Source organism: Oryzias latipes, chromosome 10, assembly GCF_053564925.1.
Source record: "Oryzias latipes strain Hd-rR chromosome 10, Olatipes_Hd-rR_3.1".
Classification (NCBI taxonomy): domain Eukaryota; kingdom Metazoa; phylum Chordata; class Actinopteri; order Beloniformes; family Adrianichthyidae; genus Oryzias; species Oryzias latipes.
Window position 1 is genome coordinate 7984489 of NC_136246.1, and position 20922 is coordinate 8005410.

At 39.2% G+C, this 20922-nt stretch overlaps 1 long non-coding RNA gene across 2 annotated transcripts; it reads right to left on the reverse strand.

Annotated features, from left to right (window-relative positions):
• Positions 1 to 9513: 9513 nt before the first annotated feature.
• LOC144994695 (uncharacterized) lies at positions 9514 to 15590 on the reverse strand. Of its 2 annotated transcripts, none has more exons than XR_013658291.1 (3): positions 14335 to 15590; positions 11056 to 11238; positions 9514 to 10015 (listed from the first exon to the last, which is right to left on the reverse strand). It is a non-coding gene; the product is annotated as an uncharacterized LOC144994695 (long non-coding RNA). The 2 variants fall into 2 exon arrangements; XR_013658290.1 differs by lacking the exon at positions 14335 to 15590 and adding an exon at positions 11547 to 13067.
• Positions 15591 to 20922: the final 5332 nt, after the last annotated feature.

A 20922-nucleotide genomic window follows, 5' to 3' on the forward strand; every position in this document is an offset into this window, starting at 1 on the left:
ACTGGGACAGCAACGGGGTCCACTTCAGAGCCGTGAGCTGCTGTGTTTAACTCCAGCTGTCCCAGCAAGGGAAACAACTGCAGCAACATCCACTGACCAAGCTGACAAGCCCTGGCAGAAAAGATCCCCACAAGAAAAACACTGGCTCAGGCAGGCTGGTCAAAAAAAAATAGTTTTGCCATTGTCTTGCAGCTCGCAGATCAAGTGGTTTAGTTTTCCAGTAATGTCAGTCAAGAATGCAAGTTCAGATTCACAATGTTCATATTCACCATATTCAACAGACATCTCCTCCAATAGCACCTTAAAAATCCTGTGCTGTTTTGCTTTGCAGCTGAGGTTGTTTACGATTTTCAGATTAAGAGTCATTATATGTCCAGAGCCAATCACTTCTGCACATAAGGCCTGCTGGTGAATGACGCAGCAGTAATGCAGACATTTTGGAAAGTCTGGGTCAGCTTTACAGTGAGTGATGAAACCTGTTTGTCTATTGATCATAGCAGGAGTCCCATCTGCAGTCACTGCTACCAGCTTTTCTAATTGTACCTTTTTCTGCACAAAAACTCCTTCACCGTGTTATACATTTCAACTCCTCTTGTAGTTGTCTGTTAGGGCAGATGTGTCAGGAGTTCTTCTCTTGTGGAAACCAAAAGCTATGCTGTACTGTTGCCGTCCACAGACTCATCACACTGGACGTTAACCACCTGCACTTTGCAAGATCCCGGTCCAGCTAATTGGCCAAGTTATCAGACATAGCTGACACTCATCTAGACATTGTAGTGGAAATTGAATGAGTTCTATTGTTCTCATCCTTAGGGACAGTGATAGCAATTATCATCATTGCTTGAATTTTTTTCATGCTATATGCAAAAGTCTTTGTCCCTTAAGGCAACAGATTACAGCCCCCCCCCCCCCCCCCCCCCCCCAGGCTGCTGTCGTATTAACATTAGCTTGGAGCTCCAGAATGGACAAGAAAAAACGACGAGAATGGCTCGAGCAGGGCGTTGCTCACGGGGCGGTCGCTCGTGCCATGCGGTCGCACGTGCTCGGGCCCGCTAAATGCTACTTGTAGCTTTAATTATTATTATTATTATTATTATTATTATTATTCTACCGGAAGAGTCGCCTTTTTGAGGCCTTTAACATACCCCAAAACTCACCAAATTTGGCACACACATCAGGAGTCGCGAAAAATTTCGTATTTTATAGGAGATTGGCATGGGCGCAAAAAAACGGCTCGATAGCGCCACCTACAGTGACTTTTGTCCCGACGCCCCGCATACGCTTTAACGTACAAGCTTGAATTTTACAGGGCATGTTCTTCAGATGGAGACCTACAAAAAAGTCTGAAAGGACCCACCTGTCACTCGCACAGGAAGTCTGATATATTGAGGTCAATATGTCATTTTTGCTTCATTTTGGACATTTGCAGGCCTCGCTCTAGAACGAACTCCTCCTAGAGATTTTGGAGTAATGACTCCAAACTTTGGTTTTGTAAACTAGACACATGTCCGATGTTAAATTGCGAAGCTTTTAAGTTTTTACGGATGTTTGTGACCGTGGCGGCGCGTCGAAAATGGAGGTCATTTTGAAAACACGCCATGAAAAGAAAAATGGCCATTACTCAGCCATGCAAAATCCAATCTGATCCAAAATTGATATGCATGATTGTAGTCTGACCCTGACCACATCAGAAGTGGAAAAATCCAGAACAGGTGTAGCGCCACCTGCTGGCAAAAGGAAATGACATGTTTTACTTGGAGCATCACTGCTCAAAATAGGATGAGCCGACACACCTCAAAATGATGTCCACCTGTTGAAAAGCCATTGAAGTTTACTCTGATAAAAAGCCATAACTTTCAATGCGGGGGTGTGGTCGTGACAGAGCGGTGAAGTTGGGCGTCTCGCCATGCACACAAAAGTTGCTCTCACGTGCACATTCCTTGTCCAATCTCACTGAAATTCAATAGAGGTGATGAGGCTTTCATTCTGAACCAATGGATATGACAATCTTGGACGAACTCCATAGCGCCACCTAGATATTGACAAATACATTTTATGTCACATTCTGACCTATCTTTTCTCTTTGCTTTGTCCGACATTCATAAAATTACAACAGGAGATACTCATAAGGGTCTTCTCTCATCGTCTAAAGTTTCATGGGTGTACACCTGATGGTGCCTGCGCAAGCCACCACCAAACAGGAAGTGGTTGATTGCGTTGCAGTCAGATAATTAAAAATTCATAAAAAATCAGCCGTTTGTATCACGAGGCTGAGATTTCAGAATGAGATGCCTCATAAATATCTCCAACTTAGATATACAGCACTTGCATGGGTGAACAAAAACGGCTCAATAGCGCCACCTACCATGTTTGTTTTTGAGAGCCCCGCCATGTTCTTTAACATACAAGCTTGATTTTTACAGGACATGTTCATCAGATGAAAACCTACAAAAAAGTCTCTTGGTACCAAGCTGTCAGTTGCACAGGAAGTCTGCTATATTGGTGTCAATATGTCATTTTTGGTGTATTTTGGTCATTTGCAAGCCTCGTTCTAGAACGAACTCCTCCTAGAGATTTTTGAACAATGACTCCAAACTTTGGTTTTGTAAACTAAACACATGTCCAATATTAAATTGCGAAGCCTTTAAGTTTTTACGGTTGTTTGTGACCGTGGCGGCGCGTCAAAATTTGAGGTCGTTTCGAAATCACGCCATGAAAAGAAAAATGGCCATTACTCAGCCATAAATAATCTAATCTGATCCAAATTTGTTGTGCATGATTGTAGTCTGACTTTGAACACATCTGCAGTCGAAAAATCCGAAACAGGTGTAGCGCCACCTGTTGGCAACAGGAAATGACATGTTTTACTTGGAGCATCACTGCTCCAAGTAGGATGAGCCGACACACCTCAAAATGACGTCCACCTGTTGAAAAACCATTGAAGTTTACTCTGATAAAAAGCCATAACTTTCAATGCGGGGTGTGGTCTTGACAGAGCGGCAAAGTTGGGCGTCTCGCCATGCAGACAAATGTTGCTCTCATGTGCACATTCCTTGTCCAATCTCACTGAATTTCAATGGATATGATGAAGCTTCCATTCTGAACCCATGGATATGACAACTTTGGACGAGCTCTATAGCGCCACCTAGTTATTGCATGGGGCACATTGTGCCCTGTATTTTCTCTGTGCTTTGTCCGATGTGCATGAAATTAAAACTGGAGATACTCAGAAGGGTCCTCTCTCATCATCTCAAGTTTCATGGCTGCACATCTGACGGTGCCTGCGTAAGGCACTGCCAAACAGGAAGTGGTCGATTCCGTTGCAGTCATATAATCAAGCTTTATAGGAAATCAGCCGTTTGTCTCAGGAAGCTGAGATTTCAGAATTAGATGCGTCCTACAAAGCTCCACGTTTGAAAAGCAGCACTATACGTACGAGAAACATTTAACCACCTTAATCACCCTATTGTGCTAAAAGCAAATTTTGGGACATTTTGACTCAAGCAAATATTTTTATCATAACTTCTGTTTAGTTTATCAGCACCAAAATAAAAAATATTTACATTTATAAAATGAACTGGTCAACTCTAGGATTTTATTTATTCAATCTTACATCCTCAAGCTTTTCATCAGTCTCCCCTGCTGCAGGAGTGGAGTTAGCCCCCCCCCCAACCCCCGGCTGTGTGCTCACATGTAAATTAGCCAGGAGTGGCAGACAGAAAGTAGAACAGTTAGAAAGCCTAGTTCAACCCTAAAATACAGCATTTTCCTTTGTTTTGTTTGTCTTTTATACATCCTTAGCACTAATCATTGCTTTTTTATTCATCCAAAATACAATTAACTTTATATTTTATCTTTTTTTTTTTTTTTTTACAAACAAAACATATGAATGTGCTCCAAAACAAAACCCAGCCTCAGTACACTCCTACAGATGTAACATCAGACAGTAAATGTCTCTTTTATGCTTTTTTTAATCAATGCTGCAACTTCTTTTCATTTCCTTTCAATACATCCAATAAAATTAAACTACAATGACAACAAACACAACATATAGCAAATGTCTCTAAGAAGATTGTGTATATACAATATGTACCACCTTTAAACACCAAATAAATAACAAATCTTTCTAATAAAATCACAAAAAATGGAACACAAAATGTAAAACCCAAATTAGAAATTGCAATTTTAAAAAGATACATTTTTCAGCAGCTTTTCAAAATCAATCACATATTTTACTCTTCTGTGGATGAAACAAAGAAGTCCAGAATAATGTAGCCACTTCTCCAAAGTCTCTGTCACCTTCAGTTTTAAACAAAGTCTTTGAAAATCCATTATACATTGGTCACATGTATTCAGAGACCTGCTAAAAGTGCACAATTGTAAAAGCTCTTTTATATAGACAACTGTTTGTTTGCTTAGAGCTCTAAATATAAAAAAATGCTTTTCTATCACCTAGACACAGGTGGGGAACCACATCAACTGGATTAGTAACAGGGAAACATGTTTAGGTTTAAACTTACATCAATACACAACATGAAGCTGTTCATCACATTTTTGACCTAAACATGTAAACACATCCTTGGCTCTGCGGTTAGGAAATTGTAATTGGGAATCTCTTCATACCAGGAGCCAGCCTGAACATTGGAACATCACCACAGTGCCCACCCAGACTGGGACAGCAACGGGGTCCACTTCACAGCCGTGAGGCTGCTATGTTTAACTCCAGCTGTCCCAGCAAGGGAGACAACTGCAGCAACATCCACTGACCAAGCTGGCAAGCCCTGGCAGAAAAGATCCCCACAAGAAAAACACTGGCTCAGGCAGGCTGGTCAATAAAAAAATATAGTTTTGCCAATGTCTTGCAGCTCGCAGATCAAGTGGTTTAGTTTTCCAGTAATGTCAGTCAAGAATACAAGTTCAGATTCACCATATTCATATTCACCATATTCAGCAGATATCTCCACCAATAGCACCTTAAAAATCCTGTTCTGTTTTGCTTTGCAGCTGAGGTTTTTTTTATGATTTTCACAATAGGAGTCATTATGTGTCCAGAGCCAATCACTTCTGCACATAAGGCCTACTGGTGAATGACGCAGCAGTAATGCAGACATTTTGGAAAGTCTGCGTCAGCTTTACAGCTTACAGTGAGTGATGAAACCTGTCTGCAGTCACTGCTACTGGCTTTTCTAATGGTACCTTTTTCTGCACAAAAACTCCTTCACCGTGTTATACATTTCAACTCCTCTTGTAGATGTCTGTTAGGGCAGATGTGTCAGGAGTTCTTCTCTTGTGGAAACCAAAGGCTATGCTGTACTGTTGCCGTCCACAGACTCATCACACTGGACGTTAACCACCTGCACTTTGCAAGATCCCGGTCCAGCTAATTGGCCAAGTTATCAGACATAGCTGACACTCATCTAGACATTGTAGTGGAAATTGAATGAGTTCTATTGTTCTCATTCTTAGGAACAGTGATAGCAATTATCATCATTGCTTGTTTCTTAATCTGATAAAAACCTTCTTCTACTTGATGAGAAATTGAGCAGGTCTAAACGAGACTTAGATTTAAGAATTTTTTTCATGCTATATGCATAAGTCTTTGTCCTTTAAGGAAACAGATTACAGTCCCCCCCCCCCCCCCCCCCCCACAGGCTGCTGTCATATTAACATTATCTTGGAGCTCCAGAATGGACAAGAAAAAACAACGAGAATGGCTCGAGCAGGGCGTTGCTCACGGGGCGGTCGCTCGTGCCAGGCGGTGGCACGTGCTCGGGCCCGCTAAATGCTACTTGTAGCTTTAATTTACATTTTGCACTTCCTTAAGACTTTTTTTTGTTCAGTGTTTCTACACAGGGCTATTTTGAAAGCCTCCTAAAATCAGTGTATAATTTAAAGTTTTTTTTTGTCAATAGTTGTTAATGATTTCCTTATTTTCCTACAACACAGCAGCTTGCTGGAAGAAAAGAAACATAAGTTGTTTGGAAAATAGACAGGAGCCACTCTTTCATCCAACTCCAGACTCACTTGCACCTAAAAGCGATCCTTGAGTACATTTTTGACAGCTTTCAACACAGCAGACCTGCTACTGTATGTCAGCGATATCAACAATATCACCCTGGCATTTCCACACATTTGACACATGGCTGGTTCTAATATCTGTAGTATATTTAGAGTGTAGAGTGATGTGTTTTTGGGTCACAAAGAAAATGAACATGAATTAGCTTAGCTTTGAGAAAATTTAGGGAGCTGCGCGGTTGGATATTCTGGCTTAATGAAACTCGCAGTTACAATAGAATTATGGGCATAAATACTGGCCTACCATTTGTCATGCAACCAAAAAAGAATGAAGAGAGGGTATAGTACAGTGACTGACAGCTCTGATCAGTCAGCATGGAGCTCTAGTTGGTCAGACTGCAGTGAACCTGGAGATGTCTTACTTTCTTCATGACTGTTCTGACTTTTCTGTTGCTGCTCATTACTGCCTAATGTATTTAACAAAGATTGCAACCATATTAAAACAAATGTATAAACAAAAAAAAAACCTGAAAAAAGAGTGACTTCCACCAATTTTATGTTCTATAATAGACTAGGGAGACCAAAACTGCTTAAAATGCAGTGCTTTTTAGCTTGTCAAAAGATTCAAAGAGGGCCCTAACACCAAGCAAATGCAAGTAAAACTACAAATTGGCGGGTAAAAAAACAATTTCACATTTTGGCAGGTGAGACTTTGTTCATGATCTCTGACAGGGGGCTCAAACCCACAACCCTGACTCTTAAATGTCTGCCCCCACCCCCAGCCCATCCACTTGGCTACACAATCATCCATCCCAGAGTTGGAGCACGGAGCTTCTTACAAGTGGCAGTGGGTTCGGATGAAGCCATTTTGGGAAATGATGGTTGATGATTTTACAGAGGAGCTGTGGATCCAACGATTCTGCATGACACGCTCAACTTTTGATGAGCTGAGTGATGCTGTGGGACCTCTTGTGGCGCCAGCTGTGCAGCGCCCACGGTTGTTGGTCACATAACTCATTTAATTAGAAAAAAGTGTTTTTATTGCAGTTTTGCAAAATGTGCCAATTTCAAAGGCCTCAAAAACGACCTCCTTCAAGCACAAAAATGTTTTTTTTTTAAACTGAGTTTGTTTGATTTTTGAGATTGGGGTGTCCATTAGGCAAATTTATTATGACAAATGAAATTTGTGCAATTTCATATTCAATGGAAACGCAGCTAATGCAACTCTTTGATATTACTAAGTGTCACAACACACTGATCTGAAAATGCAAAATGTTGCTCATATTTCAATATGTGCATGTTTTTATGCATGACATTTTTGAAAAAAAACAACTTTAAAGTAAATATTGTATTGTTTATCACTAATTTTAGTCTTTACTCTTTCCTAAAAGAGTAAAGTTGATTTCCTAAAAAATGTTCAAGTTGAAATATGAAATGACTATGAATGGAAATAAACACAAGGGCTTTGATGAAAAGTTGATGCTTAGAAGAAACTGTAAAAGAAACATAACTGTTTTGCTTTCAAATACACAAATTATTTGTCCAGAGAAATGTTTGGCTAAAAATCTAATTTGGCTGGTAGACTGTGGTTTTCACCACCCACAAACACTTTGTGAGTGTTTGTGGGTGGTGACAACCACATTTATAATAACTTTTTTCATGTAATCAAGTAAATTTGCGGCCATCCTTTTTGTAAAACAGTTTTCATGATTAGTCTTCAGTTTATTTATTTATTTATTTGGTATTAATCTGTACAAGATGTGTTTATCTTAAATAGATTTTTAGGGGACAAAAAACTTCTGAATTTCCATTGAAGCACTTAACCCATAGTGGAGATAAGTCAGTATTCATCTTTCATCCATACAAGCCTCAACTGGACTAAGTTTTCCACTTAGAAGTGTTGTTATTAAGGCTAACATCTGAAAAGCCAGGATTTTCTTTAAGAAGTAATAGAGAATGCTTTGTTTTGATAGATGTTGTTTTTCTGATCATTACAACTTTTGGAGCCAAAAGTGAAGGAGATATTATATTTCAAACAACCTGCCTTTTCTGTGACAGATGCCCTTTTATACAATGACTGCAACAGAAATGCTTTTAGAAGTGAGAGCAGGCTGGGTTTTTGGAGCTCATCAACTGGGATGTTGAAGAGTATAAAGAGCTTCTGGAGAGGGTTTGATGATACCTTTTTAGACGCTAAAAGGACTTCTTTATTGTGTAATGCACCACAGAATCATCCGTATGTGTTTCTCTTATGGTGCATCATGTGTGAAGAGATGAAAACATGAGAAGATTGGTACAAATGCCACGTTTGGCACTGAACAAATACAGCAACAAGCAAAGTCTCTGCCTACAGTTAGACTGTGGCAAATTTCTCATACCTCCTAAAACTGGCACATCTTGGGTTGGAGTGTTTAGGGTTACAGGGCAAAAACAATTCCCAGTATATTTATGAAACTGCATAATTCTATTTGCGATAATGTATATTTATTGTGTTATTCCCTTGTTTATTGCTTTTTAGGTGTATTTTCAAAATTCTGTCAGGAACTGGAACCCAAAACACAGGAGAATAGGGTTAGGGGAAATATAAAAATGTATCAAATTTAAACATGGAAAAAAAACATAAACAATGGGAGCTACAAAAGGGGAATAAAGCAGATGACCTGACAAAGAAATAAAAACCACACACTTTTATACTGTATAATTAATTTAATAAAGGCAGCTTTTAGGAACTTGAATCTATTGTAACTGTGACGGCAATAAAACAAAAGAAAAATGAAAGATGACAAGAACAAAGTAAACAATAGAAAAATAATCTGGCTTTTAAATAACTTGTAATAGTTTAATTTTATCCCTGCTTTTGATTTTTTTTTCACTAATCAAAACATTTTACAGTTAATACATGATTAATACATGGTTAATATTACATATACTACCCATTTTATTATCATAAATAATCACATTCTATAGGTTTATGTTTTAATCTGCCTTTCTAACTCCAGTGCTTTTTCTTGGGTGCTACCAACTCCACCTGCGTGTGTGTGTGTGGGGGGGCTGTTGCTGTGGTAACTGTTTTCATAAGGCCGGCTGGGGTCCTGCTCTTTGGCCCGATAGCTGCAGAGTGGACCCTTTGCTGCCCTGTCGGCCGGGCACTGTGGCAACAACACCCATGGTTGGAATAAATGGATCCCCAAAATACAGTACCAAGCCAGAATGTTGCAGTTCAGAAGTCTTTGTTTAGTTTTGTTGAAGGTTTAGGAGAGGTTTTTAAACAATTTTCATGTGCTTTTATGTAAAGTAATTTGTGCTTCAAATAAGGTATGATGTTTGAAAAAACAAAGTAAAGAGCACCAACCTCACAATATTCATCTTTTGAACCCACTGAATCCTGTTTGGAGAGAGCACGCAAACTCCTTAGACGAAGAACTTAGCCGGGATTTAAACCAGGAGGTTCTCACTGTGAGATGAGAGTGCTAATCACTACACCATCGTACACCCCCCCCAACTATTAATGAAAAATTAGATGTTGATATTTCACATTAGACTGATGAAGTCACTTGAATGAATCTTGTAATATTTTAAAAAAGAAAATATTGAGTCCATGCCGTGACTAAACGTCAAGACTTCCCCTGGATTAATAAGGACCTTAACCGAAGTAACAGGAGCATTTTCCGACGACCATTTATAAATAAATGTGTTCTGACATTGAAAACGTTCATGGTTTATTTAAAATATATATATTTTGATACATATTTTTTCTTTCTTTCAAACACAATGAATTGTGGTCTATATTTGCCAATCTAGTGAGCATTGATGCACACTGATTTTTCGCAGAGACTTCTGGGAAATTTCTAGGGCACTGGGTTTTGGAATTGTATTTTCGTACAGTGTACTTATAGTGCGCTATGTAGTGAGTAGGGATTGAATTCGGACAAAGCCGTGGCTTCAGGTGAATGGGGGAACAAGAGAGGAGGCAAACAGAGTCCAAGTCTCCACCCATCTCCTACAAATAAGGAAGCAGAAGAGAGACACGAGATACCAACAGGAAGTAAATCTGAACTAACTGCATTTATTGGCCCACTGGCTGCTTGTAGCTGGCCAAAGATGATAACCAGCCCCATGTTTGGATCCCCAATCAAAAAACTACATCCCAATTCAAGCTCTGATAAAATTTAAAAAACTGACCTGATAAAATATCAGTTGAAACACACCTTTTCAATGTACAAACAATGTAGCCAACACTAACAGCAGGTTTCCTATAGTCTCCTTTATACTATGCTTGTAACACTGGTTTCCTTTTATGACCTAAATGTTGATGATGCAGGCTTTTTCTGCAAAACTTTTGATAAGCTGCCTGATCTCTAAAGTCCTAATTTAATTATTGCAGGGGATTATAATCTGGTTCTAAATTGGCATTTGGACAGATCCTCAAAGAACCAGTCAAGCCTTGAATGCCTCAATGATTTTGAATAGCTTAATTTTATCCACTAATCAGGTAGACATTTGGTGCTTACAACACCTCAATGATAGAGAGTATTCATTATTTTCTACACTACATTGGTCTTAATCACGCATTGATTTTTTTCCTTTCTAGGTTCTAACAAAAGGCTCCTAACAACTGTCTTGGACTCTAAATATCAGCACATTTTGATTTCAGGTCTTGCACCTGCTACAGTAACCTATAACTTCAATCAAAGTAACCAGCTATCTAGAGGTTAAAGCCTTACTTACTCATTGATATATTTACTGTAAAATTGAAAAACTCTGGGACACTAACAACACTTCTAATGTTTAAGGTTCCAATTTGTGAAAAAAAATGTTTTAAAGGTTAACATAATTGGTTACAAAACATTCATTCTGTTCACAACAAGAAACATTTAGTAGAGAAAAATTATTTTAGAATAACAACAATTGGAGGCATTTTGTAAACAGTCAAGCAATGCAAGAGATCCTTAAATGCTAATCCTCATAAAACAGGTTATCAGTTGTCTTGTCTGAGCGCTATTCTGGGTTGTATGGGGGTATAGTGGTGAATGCTCTCACCTCACATCAAGAAGGCTGGTTCAAACCCCAGCTGTGTCTTTTCTGTGTGGAGGTTGAATGTTCTCCCTGTGGATGTATGGGCTTTCTATGGGTACCCCGGCTTCCTTCCACTGTCCAAAGATTGCTTCATGCTTCATAGGTTAATTGATGTCTCTAATTGCCCCAAGATGTGCATGTGTGGCCCTGAAACAGACAGATGATCTATTCAGGGTGAACCTCATCTTCACCCAGCAGGACCTGGGTTGGCTCCAGCAACCTTGTGACCATCAAATCTCCCACGTGTGGGATCAATAAAGTATTTCTGATTTGGATTCAAATGGGATACAGGGGGTTCTCAAAAAATGGATGGATGTTGGCCCATCCACTTCAGGGGCAAAAGACAAGTAAGACCATGCACAGGAAACAAACTAATGTTGAAAACATTTAGTCAAATCCGGAGTCAAGAAATAACCAATTATTAGATCACCAATCTAAATGCTTGGCTTACTTACCCCTTGTGCTATCTTAGATGACCCCACCCTTACTTTGACGTGTTCTCCCTACCATGACAAAGGTGGATAAAGGTGGAAAGATTTCATGTAATCCATGGACACCTGTAAAGATCACAAATCATTGAAGAAAAAAGGTTCAGTGCACTGTCTAGTGGGTCTAGATGACCCAACTCCCAATGTTAAAGTGCCTAGGATAGCACAAGGGTTAAAGATGTCCACTCTACAACACTTTCCCAATAGGCTTTGTGTGTGAAAATCATCTCTTCTAAATTAACAGACTTAAATAAATCCTTTTGTATGTATTTAGAGCAGAGGTCATAAAGTTTGACAAACAAGTGGCTCAGATCCTGCTCAGAAAACTGTCCTATTTCACAGAGCCAGGAGATTTTACTCGCCTTCTGAAACTAGAGAGGACACCATCCCAGACTCATACCATCTAATTTTCATGCTCAGTCTGGACTTCAAACTTTTCTTAACCACTGGACAATGAATTAAAGATCATTTAATACCTATTATGTAAAAAATAACCAGGTTTACTCCAAACAGCTTTAGTAATCTAGGGAGAGTTATAAACATCAACTTTCTGGGGGTTCAAAGCAAGCCATCCTGGATGGATAAGGCTTTGCAGCAGGAAAGTGAGCATATTTACCAAAGTGATGAAGAATGTGATTTGGATGATCCTTTTCTTTCCTGGGTTGCTGGGTTGTTTCCAGTTGGCATATTCCGATCCTACTCTCTCAGAAGTTACAACCAAAAGACATATCAGGACAAACCCCTTTAGTCACCACTTTTCACTCTTGCAATTTAGATTTTAGTGAGATCTGAGGGTGCATCATAAATTGGAAGATGATTGATCTCTTACTACTTCAGCTTAGATTTAGTATTATTCTCTTCTACTGAATTTATTATCAAACAAATATTTTTTTCTTTAAAAATCAACACCTTTTTGACTCCATTTAATGGAAAGGTTAAGTAACTTGAAAAAAAAACTGCCTCAGTCACAATTAAAATAGCTTCTATACTACAATGTCTTCCCCTTTTTTGTCTTTTATTAAGTTATTAGACTGTTCATTTACTGTATATATGAAGATAAAGGCACAAAGAAACTAAACGTGTTTTTAAATCAAAAGAAAATGGAGGTCTTGGTCTCCCATGAATTGTTGACCCAGCAGTGTTTGGGCAGTAGTAACCTGGAGGCCGGCCCAGCATCATAACTCCTCATCTAAAACACCCCCTTGGAACAGCCAAAGCACCACCAATGACACTCTGGCTCTTATAGGGACATCTATTTACCAAATACAACTTAGAGAATCCAGACAGCAAGGGCTCCCGCAGTTTACAATTTACTTAACACATCAGTACATGCCCCAGTATTGCATAAAACACAAAGCTAAAATTGAAAAGGATCCCTTCCATCAATAAACATTTCTACTGTATATGTTTAAAAAATTGCAATAACACTGTGTGTTAGTGAATTACCATTTTTTTTAAAACAGTTGCTGTTGAGAAACTGTTTGACAGAATATCCTACTGCTTAAAACCCTATGTATGGACAGCCCTTTATTTACTTTTTTAGAAGGCACAACAGAAACTAAAGGACTCATTTCATCTTTTGGTTTACATCTCTCTTACAAACCTGACCCAAAAGTGAGATGTTGGGATGTTTTTACACTATGGAAAAACGGAACAGTAAAATAAATGTGACTTACTGGATGTCTTTGAAAAATGACCAATTTCATAAAGATTGAGATGTGACTTAAGGCGTCATGTTGAAACCTGGTAGAAGAAAATTACCACAATAAAAATTAGAAAATATTTATCTTTAGTAAAAATCAGGCTAGGGTTGTATTAAAGGGCTTGGCAGGCCCTATCCGGCCCCCGGGCCATCAGTTTGACACCCTTTAGGTAAAAGAGATTTCCCTTAGTCTGTTTCCCCTTTGATTCTGCTTTTGTGTGCCTGCACATTTTGGAAATTTATTTAAATCTACTTTGAATATTGCTAAATTTGAACTAAAAATAAACTTTCTTCCGGTTATGCTTTTTTGTTATCTGAAGCAGTTTAGTTGTTCCTCTCTTGTCTTGTGGTCTTCAAAATGTATTAATGAGTTCAAAACTAATAAAAAATGTAATGAGAAAATAAAAAACTGTCAGTTTATGTCTGCCTTAGTCACCATGACTAGATCCATAGTTTTTACTCTTTAGGAAGCTCCAAGATTGCAAGGATAGAAATGCAATATGTCTAATAATAGTTGCCCTTTGACATGCCAAAGCTGTTACCACAAGTGGAAAAGATCTGCTCCCTTTTCTTTTAAAGGTGTCTTGGCGTCCTCTTAACAATGACTGTGGCAATTTTGGTGCGAAGTAGTGCCAATTGGCAGCAGCCTTCCAGACGTGCAAAATATAGAAGCACGAGAGCAGCAACAATCCTGCTTCACATTTTGTGAATCCGTTTGTGTGTGCTTAGTTAATGTATTTGTTTCTTCTCCTTTTAATGTGGCCACAAACACAGAGGTGGCATGCTGATCAAAGGAAAATGTGCAAAAATACATTGTGGCTCCTTGTCTGACTTTTTAACAAATGTAGTCCAGTTAGTACAAGTACAACATGGTTCTTGGTTTGCTATAACAGCTGCACATTTACCGAGGCCTTTTGTAATTTGTGTAAGCTCTGCTGCGGTGGGTTCTTCAATTCTTCAATAAATTTATGACTACTTAAAAACTATTTTGACATGTTGATGCATACTGTAAATACATCACTGCCCCTTCTTCCTCTGCACCAATGACTTTACCTCAGAAGTCCCCTCTGTGAAACTACTGAAGTGCGCAGACGACAACACAGCCATTGGACTCATCCGAGATGGCGATGAGTCTGCAAACAGAGGAGAAGCGGAGCGTTTAGTCCTCTAGTGCAGCCAGAAACACCTGGAGTTGAACCCACTTGAAACTGTGGGGATGACAGCAGACTTCAGGAATAACCTACCACCCTTACCCCCTCCACTTACAATTCTCAACAGAGCAGTCCCTTCAACGGACTCAAACAGGTTCTTACGGTCCACCATCTCTCAAGACCTTAAGTGGACCTACCACATGGAAGAAGGCCCAGCAGAGGTTGTACTTCCTGAGACAATTTAAGAAGTTTAACTTGCCTCAGGAGCTGCTGACCATCTTCTACACTGTAATAATCCAGTCTGTCCTGACCACATCCATCACGGTCAATGTGATCATTTTGCCACATTTACACAAATATTTGATAACAAGCAGATCTTAGTTTGCGTTCTATAATCCTGGACTTTTAATTTCTATGAAGATTTGAACATTTTTTAAACTAGAGAGAAAAGTGTTAAAATGATCATGTCTGGGTCTATAATGTGCAATTTTAAGGCCTTAAGACCTCTATAAACCTACTTCACGTAGTTCACCTTTTGTAGGTTATTCATAAAACCTACCTACTGCAATAAAACTTAGAGATGGTGAATTAACGAATGAATATTATTATCAGCTCAACATAAATAGTTAGTCTTTTTATCCATGTTTTTAACAGTGGAAAGAAAACTAGTAAAACGTTTTGTAATTGTCTGCACAACAGGTACTCTAGCTTCAAGATGTTTGCTATTTTGTATTTTTTTGTTTTGTTTAAAATAGCTTTACTCTGTGAGTGTATTTTTCCGATGCATTTTCAGCAACTATACCAAACAAACGTCTCTGTTTTGATGTGATTTGAGTGACTGAATAGCAGCTGGCATACATCACACATCAGAGACGCCGTGTTCCAGGCGCTGCTGGATTGAAATGACAAAAGAAACAGTATTGTATTACAAATGGCAAAACCACAGCCATCAGTCCACTAGGCTTCTTTTACACTGCCACTAAAAGTACATGTATAGAGAAAGACAGTAGCAAGATAACTGTCTTTCTATCTTCTACTTTATTTTTTTGGAAAAAAACCTTTATTTTACTGCAACAAGTAAGGAAAACAAAACAGGAAAAAAAAAAAAACAGAACTTAAAAAAAGGTAATCGCACAGAACATTTAACCTTTAGGAGTCACAAAAGGACAAAAACAAAAAAAGATGGCACTCACAGCTAGGACCTGCAGTCAGAACAGTCTCTGCCCTCAGTGGAAGCAGCTACAGGGTTGGCGCCTTGATTTCTTGATCTCAAGAGCAGTGGTGTCCATGAGCCAAAACAGGGAATTGTTCAATCTGCATATAACCTTACATGTACAAGATGAGAATTGCTGACATGGCGGTGAACTTGATGAATGGACTTAAGTAAGATTTTATCCTCAGGAAACTAATCTGCTGGTGTCATAGGAAGGTTAAGATCAACATGGAGGGTCATGTAAGACAATGGTCTTCAACCTTTTTAAGGTCGCAGACTGGTTCATTGTAAACAATATTCTCATGGACCGAGGCTGAAGTGGGTGTCAAAGCCTCGTTTCCCTTCAGGGTAAAGTTTATCTTCATCATCTTTAAAATATCTGCAGCTGGTTTAAACTTTATTCGTACACTAGATTTTATATAGCAACCATTAAAATGTGATATAAATTTTCCTTTAACCTATGACTTTGTATTTATTTCTTTTTATTTAAATGTATATATTCACATACAAACAAATTTAGGGCTTTAACCCATGACTTTCATAGCGGAAATAGATAAAAATGCACTCCTACTCATCTGGCCTTTAAGGTTCAATGAATAAATACTTTTTTTTAAAGAGATTTTCTAAATATAATACGCAAATCTAACAGTTGATCTACTTTATCAGCAGCCTCCTCATAACATTAAACAGCTGTTTGCTGAATATTCTGCATTGTTATTATGGTCTGTGGGAAGTAGATCCATATTTGGAGTAAAGACTCCTAGTTTCTGTGTGCAAAAATTGCACATTTCTTTAAATTTGAAGTCAAGACTCCTCGTCTATTTCATCATTGGCTTGTTTCTGCAAAAATACATTTTGCAAATACATTTGCTTTTTGTTAACTTTGCTGTCTTAGGAGTTTCAATTTAGCGGTTGGTGCAGATGATTTAAGAAAGTAGTGGATAGATCTTTGACACACCGCGTGACCTGAAACGTCATGAATGAGTCGTGGATAGAATCCAGTAGTTTTTCAGAATAAAACTTCCTTCAGAATCAGAATGCAAATAAAATAGGAAAAATGTAGGTTGTGTATTTTTTTCCTCTGGTACCAACTGTCCCATTAACCGATACCAACCAGCAGTCCAGGGGGTAGGGAACCATTGATTGAAATGTGCTTAGAAAAGAGACTAAATAATTACTTGAGAGACTTTTCCTTTTTTTTTTTATACATTTCTTGACACATTGTTATAATTAACAATGTATACAGTCAGAGTTGGAGTTTGCATTGGTTTATTGTTTTACTTTGCAAAGGTTTTGTAAAAGGCTCCTGTCCATCTTAGATTCAGTGCAGAAAGGTTAAAGGAGAATGCTTGTCTACGTTGTGTAAAATTCTCTAACCCTAACTCTGTGGTCATCCCATTAAGAACTGTTTACATAAAAGAGCTTGAAAAAGGTCATATGGGCTTCACAACAGAAACCCGTTTGTGAAACCTTTAGAAAACATTTGGATTGAATTGAATTGAATTGAATTGAAATGGTTTATGTCAAGCAATCAAATAGAAATAATACACAAAAGCAATACAATCATCAGTTATACATTCATACAGTAACTAATCAAACTTAGGATAAATAGGCATATTAATAAATATTGCTTGAAAGGGAGTGGAAGGAAGCAAAATTATATAATCCCACCCCGTTATACTATAACCATTTTGTTACATGATTTATCAATATCCGGTTCCTAGGTTTTATCAGACAGAATTAAGAATCGTAAAGTATCAATAAAGCACATGACAAAGATGAATTACTTAAATTATTATGTAAAAATAACTATTTCGTAAATCAACATGGCAAATGCAGATCAGTTATCTGGAATATATGCAGATTATGTTACATGTAAAAGTCATTGATAAGATAAAAAAAAACTATGTCAGTAAAATAGACAAAACACTGTTTCAGAGATTTTCATAGGAAAATTTCATCAAGTATCAAGAGTTAAAAACATGTGCAAAATTATGCTACATTAGGAAAGATTTTTGAATCAATTTATCAATTTTTGGAGCAAGTGAAGTAATATCATTAAAAGTCAATCGATTTAACCATTTTCAATAATTGATTAATCATTTGTTTTACTATTTATTTTTTATGTTTTTTTTTTCATATGTCATGCAAGCAATTATAGTCATGCCATCTGGTATTTTGTATTGTTCTAAGTATTCTAGGAATACTTTTGTTGTGTCATTTCATCTCTGACTATTTTACTCAGGTGTCACAGTAATCTCTGCTTATGTCTGAGGACACATTTATTTGAACAGGACAGACAGCAGCTCACATCTGGTTCTCCAACCAACACCAAGTATAAAGTCCCCTGGATTGTAATTTTAGGAATATCATGAAAATCTACTGTACACACTTGTATTACAGCATATCTGGCACTAAAATACTCTGAGAATATTTCCTGGTAGAGTCTTATTTATAAGTGGTTACCACAAACACAACTAATTTGTGGTGGTTGGACATGTAATGTTAATACATAAATGCCTAGTTTCAAATTCTAATCTTTTTTTTGTGTATGTTTATCTGCATCACCATCTCCTCATTAAAACTTTTTAATGCAACATGTATGGAAATTCTGCTGACAGAAGAGCTCTTCAAGTTACTTTCTCCTTCAAAGCAGGGTACAGTTAGCCTTTGTCCTTTGTTTGACTTTGTCTTCCATTTTACAGGTCTTTAACTTTTTCAAAACATCTTCTTCTTTCTCTTTCAGCTTTTCCCATCAGGGGTCGCCACAGCGAATCATCGTTTTCCACCTCACTCTGTCATGGACATCTTCTACCCTAACATTAGCCAACTTCATGTCCTCTGTTAAGACATCCATATATCTCCTCTTTGGCCGTCCTCTTGCCCTCCTGCCAGGCAGCTCCATCTCCAACATCCTTCTACCAATATATCCACTATCCCTCCTCTGAACATGTCCAAACCATCTCAGTCTGGCTTCTCTGACTTTGTCGCTAACACAGGCAACATGAGCCGTCCCTCTGATGTACTCGTTCCTTATCCTGTCTAACCTGGTCACTCCTAAGGAGAACCTCAACATCTTCATCTCCGCTACCTCCAAATCAGCCTCTTGTCTCTGTCTCACTGCTACCGTCTCTAACCCATAGAGCAGAGCTGGTCTCACCACTGTCTTGTACACCTTTCCTTTGAGTCTTGCTGGGACTCTTCTGTCACACAACACTCCTGACACTTTCCTCCAACCGCTCCAACCTGCCTGCACTCGCCTCTTCACCTCTTTTCCACACTCCCCATTACACTGAACTGTTGACCCCAAGTACTTAAACTCCTGCACCTTCTTCACCTCAGCCCCCTGTAACCTAACGCTTCTACCTTGATCCCTCTCGTTCAGACACATGTATTCTGTCTTACTACGACTGACCTTCATGCCTCTTCTTTCCAGAGCAAACCTCCACCTCTCTAGCTGTTCCTCCACCTGCTCTCTACTCTCACTGCAAATTACAATGTCATCTGCAAACATCAGTGTCCAGGGAGATTCCTGTCTTACCTCGTCTGTCAGCCTGTCCATCAGCATAGCAAACAAAAAAGGACTCAAAGCTGATCCTTGGTGTAGTCCCACCTCCACCTTGAACTCTTCTGTCTGACCTACAGCACATCTCACCACCGTCATACTTCTCTCATACATGTCCTGAACTACTCTGACATACTTCTCTGCCACTCCAGACGACCTCATACAGTACCACAGCTCCTCCCTCGGCAGCCTGTCATACGCCTTCTCTAAATCTACGAACACACAATGCAGCTCCTTCTGACCATCTCTGTACTTTTCCATCAACATTCTCAAAGCAAAAATGGCATCAGTGGTGCTCTTACGGGGCATGAAACCATACTGCTGCTCACAAATCTCCACCTTCTTCTTAAGCCTGGCTTCCACTACTCTTTCCCACAGCTTCATTGTGTGGCTCATCAACTTTATTCCTCTATAGTTGCTGCAGTTCTGCGTGTCACCCTTGTTCTTAAAGATCGGAACCAGAACGCTTCTCCTCCATTCCTCAGGCATCTTCTCACTCTCTAGAATCCTATTGAACAACCTCGTTAGAAATTCCACTGCTGTCTCTCCTAAGCATTTCCATACCTCCACAGGTACGTCATCAGGACCAACGTCCTTTCCGCTCTTCATCCTTTTCAGAGCCTTCCTAACCTCATCCTTTCCGATCTCTGCTACTTCCTGCTCCACAACAACCACATCTTCCTCCCTTCTTTCCCTGTCATTTTCCACGTTCATCAGATCCTCAAAATACTCCTTCCATCTTTTCTGTACACTCTCCTGGGTTGTTAGCACCTTTCCATCTCTGTCCTTTATCACCCTTACCTGTTGCACGTCCTTCCCATCTCTGTCTCTCTGTCTGGCTAGCCTGTACAAGTCCTTCTCTCCTTCCTTTGTGTCTAACCTGTCATATAGTTCATCGTAAGCTTTCTGTTTGGCCTTTGCCACCTCTCTCTTCACTCTACGCTGCGCTTCCTTGTACTCCTGTCTACCTTCCTCAGTCCTTTCTACATCCCACTTCCTTTTAGCCAACCTCTTCCTCTGGACGCATTCCTGTACTTCCTCATTCCACCACCAAGTGTCTTTACCGTCTTTCCTCTTTCCAGATGACACACCTAGCACCTTCCTACCTGTTTCCCTGATAATCTCTGCTGTAGTTTCCCAGTCCTCTGGAAGCTCATCCTGACCACCCAGGACCTGTCTCAACTTCTGCCTAAATTCCTCACAAGTTTCTTCATTCTGTAGCTTCCACCACTTGGTCTTCTTTTCTGTTTTCCCTCTCTTTTTCTTCCTGACCTCCAGAGTCATCTTACACACCACCATGCGGTGCTGTCTGGCTACACTCTCTCCTACCACCACTTTGCAGTCATTAACCCCTCTCAAATGACCTCGTCTACACAGGATGTAGTCCACCCGAGTACTCCTACCTCCACTTCTGTATGTCACTCTGTGTTCCTCTCTCTTCTGGAAGTAAGTGTTGACTACAGCCATTTCCATCCTCTTTGCAAAGTCCACCACCATCTGTCCCTCCAGATTCCTTTCCTTCACACCAAACCTGCCCATCACCTCTTCATCACCTCTGTTGCCCTCACCAACATGCCCATTAAAGTCTGCTCCAATAACAACTCTCTCTCCTCTGGGGAAACTCTCTATGACCTCATCCAACTCATTCCAGAATCTCTCCTTCACTTCTAACTCACAGCCAACCTGTGGCGCATACCCACTGACTACATTCA